This window comes from Condylura cristata, unplaced genomic scaffold (assembly GCF_000260355.1).
Source record: "Condylura cristata isolate star-nosed mole 26May11 unplaced genomic scaffold, ConCri1.0 scaffold00010, whole genome shotgun sequence".
Classification (NCBI taxonomy): Eukaryota; Metazoa; Chordata; class Mammalia; order Eulipotyphla; family Talpidae; genus Condylura; species Condylura cristata.
In genome coordinates, this window is record NW_004567111.1 from 53,598,879 (window position 1) to 53,605,885 (window position 7,007).

Consider the following 7,007-nt stretch of genomic DNA (forward strand, 5'->3'; position numbering starts at 1 on the left):
CTTCTCTCTGTCCACTCAGCCTGAACCCTCACTACTGCCTCGTTGCCATCTCTCTGTCCAGCCCCACTTTCTGAGTGGACCTCTCCCCTCTCCCATTGTCCACACATTGCAGAATGCCCTTCAATTGCCAGGCCATGCTGTGCTTGCTTGTATATTATTAAAATACTGTCTACAAAGAGCAGCTGTATCCATTTTTTTTTGGATGAGAAAAACATGGCACAAAGAAATTAAGTAACTTGCCCAGGTTCCCATGGTGTGTCACCATTGGCCTCCAGATTTGCCACCTCACTATTGACACTTCTTGTAAACAGTTGCTTCATTGGAGGTGGTCTCTCTTTGCTGTCCTTCTCATAGGCCACCTCTGCTATATCTCACCTCCCCCTCACCCCCCCCACACACATCCTACCATGTGCCCACCAAAAGCATCTTCTAGTGGACCACTAACTGATTGTGTACCTGTGAGTTCCAGGACCTGCTGTAGGCCTTGACAAAGAGCAGGGGCTGGGCCTTATCTCATGCAGCTTCCGTTTCTTTCTGCCCTGATAATTGGGTCTCATTCAATCTCCTTTGCTTCATCTACTGTCTCCTGCCTTTATCCCAGAAACACTTTTATCTTGTCCAGATAAGGACTAGACAGAGTTTTGCTTTGTGCTTTGTCTTTATCAACCCCTCCCAGCTGCTCTTTTAAGGACACTCTGTCGCCATTCCCCATTTGGCTCCCAGCCTTTAAGCCATTAATTGGCCAGGAGCCACTGTTTTTCCTCATGCCTACCTTTCTTCATACCACAAGAGGAAATCACCACTTCTCAGAAGCAGGCCTTCCTGGAACTTCTCACATAGTCATGGCAGTCCTTACTCCCATTGTCTGTTGAAAACTAAAAGCTGGCACTGACCCAAGTGGCTGCTAGGCGATGGCACCTTGGCGTCAATGGTGAGGCCAGGGCCCAGTGAAGTCAAGGGCATGCTGACTGCCGTTGAGAGCTGGAGTAAGAAAGAGACAGTATCCTTTCAATAACTTGAAAAGAATACTGAAGTTAAAGAGACTAAGGATCACTCACTCATTCATTTAAAAATATCATTTGCTGGCCCTCCCTGGTGGTGCAGCAGGTAAAGCACAGCACTAAGAAGCTAAAGTCATTTCAGCATGAGTTCCATCCCTACCAGACTGGGAAGTGATCCACGTGGTGTGGCAGACCTCTCCTGATCCACCTGCTGCTCCCCTCAGCAGTGTACTTAGTCAGCCAGCCTGTTCTGCTCCCCACTCTGTGTCTGGTGAATCCTCTAACTACCCCTGCACCTCTGGCCTGTACCCTAGTTTTTTCTTTTTTTCTTTAAAATAAATAAAACTTAAAAAAATATATTATTTGCTTTCTTTGCTTCAGGGACTGTTCTTGGCTTGGGTGATAGAAATGAATGAAACTAAAGAAACCACCCTTGTGGAGTTTGCAAACTATTTTGAAAGATAAACCATAAACAAAGAAATATGTATGGTAATGTCAGATAGTGATCACTATTATAAAGAAAAATAAAGCAGTGTTTGCAGATAAAGCTGAAGGGAATAATAATGAGTGTTATTTTAGACAGCATGGTGAGAGAAGAACTTTCTGGCAGTGGGGGCATTTAAGTAAAGCATTGGGTAAAGCCAGCATATCTGAGGGAGAGCACTTCTGGCAGAGAAAACAGCCTTTGCAAAAATCCTATGGTGGGTGGCCCTCCCTGGTGTCACAGCAGGTTAAAGCACAGCACTAAGAAGCTTAAGCCACTTCCGCACGAGTTCGATCCTCACCTGCCCCAGAGGTGACCCCACATGGTTGAGGCAGACCTCTCCTGACCCTCCCGCTGCTCCCCTCAGCAGTGTACTTCGTCAGTCTGCCTGTTCTGTTCCCCACTCTATCTCCGGTGAATCCTCTCGCCCTCCATATCTCTGGCCTGTACCCCAGTTCTGTATGAATAAATAGATAGATCTTTAAAAAAAAAAAATCCTATGGTGGGAGCAGACTTATTGATTTTGAGCAGATGCAGGAAGCCAGCGTGACTGAGGAGAGAAGGCAAAGGAGGAGGGATCCCAAGTTCCCCAGCACATGGGGCCCTGTGAACTGCTGTCAACACTAGAATTTGAACCCAAGACTTCTGATACCAGGCACAGTACTCTTTACATAACCCCACAGTGCCTCTTAAAATAGCTCTAAGAGATAGTCCAGTTGTGAGAATTGGCAAAAACAACAGATTAAACTCTCTTGACATTTGTTTTCACTTCAGTTTGTTTGCATAGCAATTGAGCCAAAGTTATGCACAAGACCAAGAATACAAAAGATAAAGTTTCCTAATGCCTTTGTTATTCTTCCTTCACAGAGGTGCACTCCAAGTTAAGTCTACATAGCCCCAATCGAGAGGAACCTGTCACCAATAAGAGAATGGGGGTGGGGGGGTATAGGGGGGGCTTTGGGGAGTGGAGGTGAGGGTTATGCTGCCCTCAGGATTTGTGCCTCAAATGTATTTACTCTTCCACACTAAGATGACCCTCTCTCCCCCACTCCTATATTAAAGCCCTAACTCGCATTAATAAGACTGTATTTGGTTGGAGATAGAACAATGTAGGAGGTAATTAATTGCAAGTGTGGAACCTTAACCCAATAGTACTGTTGCTTTGTTCTTTTTTGTTGTTGTTGTTTGTTTGTTTTAAAGATTTATTTATTTAAGCATATAGAACTGGGGTACAAGCCAGAGATGCAAGGGTGGTAAGAGGATTTTTGTAATCATATCTAAGTTTTAAAAGACTAATACTTGTGAATTTTATTAAAGAGTAGAAATGTTGGGTCAGGGCAACAATGTTTAAATAATTAAAGTACATTAAATTTTTAAATGAAATTTATGTGTTTTATTTATTAGTTATGTAAGTAGTTGGAGACTATTGAGAGGATTGTCGATTATTTAGTTTCAAAGAACTATTATTCATCTAACAAATGCATGTATATTTTTCTGATACTACTTTACAGGAAAATGTTTGCTGTGTGTTAAGAAAACAGTTCCTTTTGGGCATTGTCTTGAAGGGATGTAAAAAAGATAACAGCTTAAATACTCTTTGATTGCCAGGGTGTTTTTCTTTGAACAAGACTTCTCCTGACTAGATCATAAGAATAGCTACTTCACACGGGCTTCAGGAGTATGTGTGCTGGCCAAGCCTACAGAACTATTACAGTGGGGCAGCTTTCCCTGCACTAATTTCTATATAGGCTCAAAGTCTTCTCTCCTGGGGAGTATAAATAGCCCAAGTGTAAAATCCCCTCAAAGTAACTGTGCTGATTTATAGAAGGAGAATAGTGGCATGAGTCAGAATAACTCATAGAGACCACAAGACTGTAACTCCACGTGGTACTTGAAATGTTTCCCTTTGATTTAAAAATGACCTCACAGATAAACACACTGACACACGCATGCAGGCATGCACACACACACGTTGGGCTGGCATATTTTGGGGTGCCCTCGTCATTACTATTTTTACATTCTTATAATGGAATATTTTATGTTTTCTGACCCCGTAGTTTGATGAAATTCAAGACCTCACTGCCTCAAAATACGGCATTTGACATAGTGAGGTTTGGGCTGAGGGTGCTTGGGAGAACGTCAGAAGGAGGAATGTCATTTTGACTTTCTCTCCATTCTTATTCCCTGAAACAGGTCATGAAACTTCCTGTGAAGGAAGCCTTTTTTAGAGGACAGGAATTTCCTTATCTCTGGAGACTAAATCGGCCCCAGTCTGCTACACGTAACTCACACGCTTTCATCTACGATATTTCTACGTGACCGTCCCTTCTTCATCAGGCCCTGCATGAAAATATTTTGATCCACTCTTTCTTCTGGACTTCATTTCTTTCCATAGGCTCCTGTGTCATATAAAACTTCTGTTAAATAAATTTATAAGCTTCTCTCCTTTTAATCTGTGTAAATGTATGTTTTCCCTGTCATCAAGCAATTAATTTTCTTGTACTGTCCACCTGGAGACAACCTCAGGTCCCACAGGTCAAGGCATCCCCCAGCTGAAGCCTCCCCCACTTTAGATGCCAGTAGCCAGTTCTGGGTGTTTCCTGTGCTCTGACTTACTTGGTTATAAATTCAAGGCTCCATGGTCCCCACCTTGGGCCACTATTCATTTACAAGAGCAGCTCATTCAGATAAATATTTATGTATGTCTACCATTTTATCATAAAAATTGTAAAGGGGACATCTGACAGTCAGATAAAAAGGAAAAAGGTATAAAAAGCACTTGAGTACAGGCTTCAGTCCCCGTGGAACTGGGGTACGCCACACCATCTTCCCAAGGGATGATGTATTCACGAACCCAGAACCTCAGGCAGGGACACACTCACTATAGCTCTTATACCATATCTGTCTTGTCAGTTTTCACTTTCAGACTAGTCAGGGATCCTGAAAGGGAAAACTTTCCTCCCCCAACAGTTTCCCACTATCAAAATAATAAAAATGTCCCATCTGTCCTTACTCCTTTCCTACTTGCTTCTACATGTTTACAAATGAGAAACTGCAGGCTTTGAGCTATTGCCTGCCTTGCCTGAGATCTCTGGAGCTGGAGACTCAGCACTCCCTGTGCTACTAAACTGCTTCTTGGAAGCACGGCATCCTGTCTGGACTGCATTGGTCTGGGACTCTTTCTCACAGCGGCATGGTGAGGTAGAAACAACTCAAGACAAAGTAAAACTCCTAAGTGTATGCAATTCAACTGCCCCTGCAGAACACCTGGTCAGGACTGAGGTCAACCACTTGATATTGAGCACACATCTCTGATAGTCTCTAAACTCTTGGGAGATTATGGCTTCATTCCCATATTTCAGGCAGTTACTGTTTATATTTATATAGGAAGCTATTTATAGATGTCTGCATTGGAGCAGCTTAGGAAACCCAGTGAGGCTTTGAGTCATAATGAATTTGCATTCCTGACATCACTTCTTATGCAAGGAGGGTTAAAATCACTCATTCCCTGGAGGCCCTGAGGGCCACCTGCAGGAGGTCCAGGACACTTGCTAACGTCTGTCCAGAGCTGCATTATGCTCAGCACATTCATTAAGTGGGAATAAGAGTAAACCTTATTTTCTGAACACTCAAAATATCAAAATTTAAATGGAATGAACAGACAAATTAGGAACTGACTCATCACAAAATAACTTTTTGCTTTAAGATTCACTGATGATTTCATTTACAACAGAAATGCAACAGACTCCCCAAAGTTTTTTTTTAAAAAATGTCATCTGATTAATAAAAACTCCATAGAATACCTAAGCGCATGTGACTATTTATTTTTTTAGGTTTTTATAATTTCAAAAGGATTTGTCTTCTGTTTTTTTATGTTTTACTTCATCTTTGTGACTGTTCTGCAAGATGGGGTATTATAGTTTACAAGATTCTAGATTCTAAAGAAAATTAAGTCCTTTGCCGATAGTTACATAACTAGACAGTGTCAGAACTGAAGATAGACCTCAAATCTTTTGATTCTCTGTCAAAACATTTTTTCCTTTGTAAGCATACTTCTTTTTCAGTTTATATATCCCTATGAAATAGAACTCAGGTATTTAGAAGCAATTTCAGAGTCTATTCAAATTTGTAATAGAGAGCTGTAAAAAAATAATTTGACTTTTTCCAGGGATCTAGAAGCTTCTGAGAAGATATAATAATATACAGGGTATGCAAGGTATATTTTCATGTTTTCTTCTCAGAACCTGATAGCTCTACAACTACATTCAGTGAAACTTTTTTAAAAACATGAATGTTTATGTCAAACTCCAAATATATGCAAGCAGAATGTTCGAGGTATGGGTCTGTTTAGTAAGGATTTGATTTAGCTAAAACTGAAAAACCCACAGAGTGAGCCAATCCAAGGACCAGTGAAGAGAGTCATGTTTAGAAAGTAGATGGCTCCTGAGCTCAGAGATTTACGCCATTTCCTGCAGGCAAACCTAATGAAATTAACCTCGATTTATCTCCTCTAGGAGAGGAGTAATAATTAATCATATGTAATTGAAGATCATCAGGGATAAATTCTGCCTAGTTTTAGAACATGGATCTATATTCTATTAGAGATCTAACCTATAATGTTCCTCATACATTGATAGCTCTAGTTAATATATTTTTCCCCTCAGAAGTCTTCCATGGCCATCCATTGCCTCTTGAATCATCTTTTATCATGGCACTCACAGCCCTGCATTATCTCTCCCAACCTGTTCTCACAGCCCTCACATGCTCCAGAGAAACAGAGTAACAGAGAAAGGGGAGTTTCCAGGTTCCCTTCCCCACACAAAGGGTGGAACTGAGCAGGAAGAGAGAGGAAGCTGGAGAAAGACTGACAGGAAGTAAGTAAGATGGAGAGCCAGAAGGAGACCTGAGGGAGGCATGTGGAGCAGAGAGACATGTGAAGAAGCGGCTCTTGTTTCTTGGCCCGGGACTGGTTGAAACAAACTTGGTTAGAGACCCTTGGAGAGGTTCACTAGGGCAGCATTTACCTTGATTTTGTTCTTTTCCTCTCAGACTTGTCTGTCTGTTTCTGACCACTTTCTGTGTGTCTCTGCCAGGCTTCTGGGCATCTGTGACTCTGCTTTGGGCCAACCCTGCTTGATTGGACATCTACCCATCAGAGAATGAGTAACATTGAGTGCTGGACTTAGAAAATATTTCTTTGTTTTTCCTGTATGGCACACTAATTGTATAAAACTTTCTTCCCATTGACAGTCTTACACTAGAGTATGTTTTGTCTTGATGTAGCAGATGGCAGAACCTATTTAGAATGGGTAGGTTTGGGGGTCCTGTGGTGCCCTCTCCCTGCCCTGTAATATTACTATCCCTCTAGGGACCTGTATGTTTATCAGCTCTCATTAGAGTGCTCACAACTTGAAAAAAAAAAAAAAAAGCATAGATTTTATTTGGGCTTTGTCCATGATCCTCAACATACAGACCAGTGGATTCGAATAGAAAACCCAGATATAAACCCACGAGTTTATGGA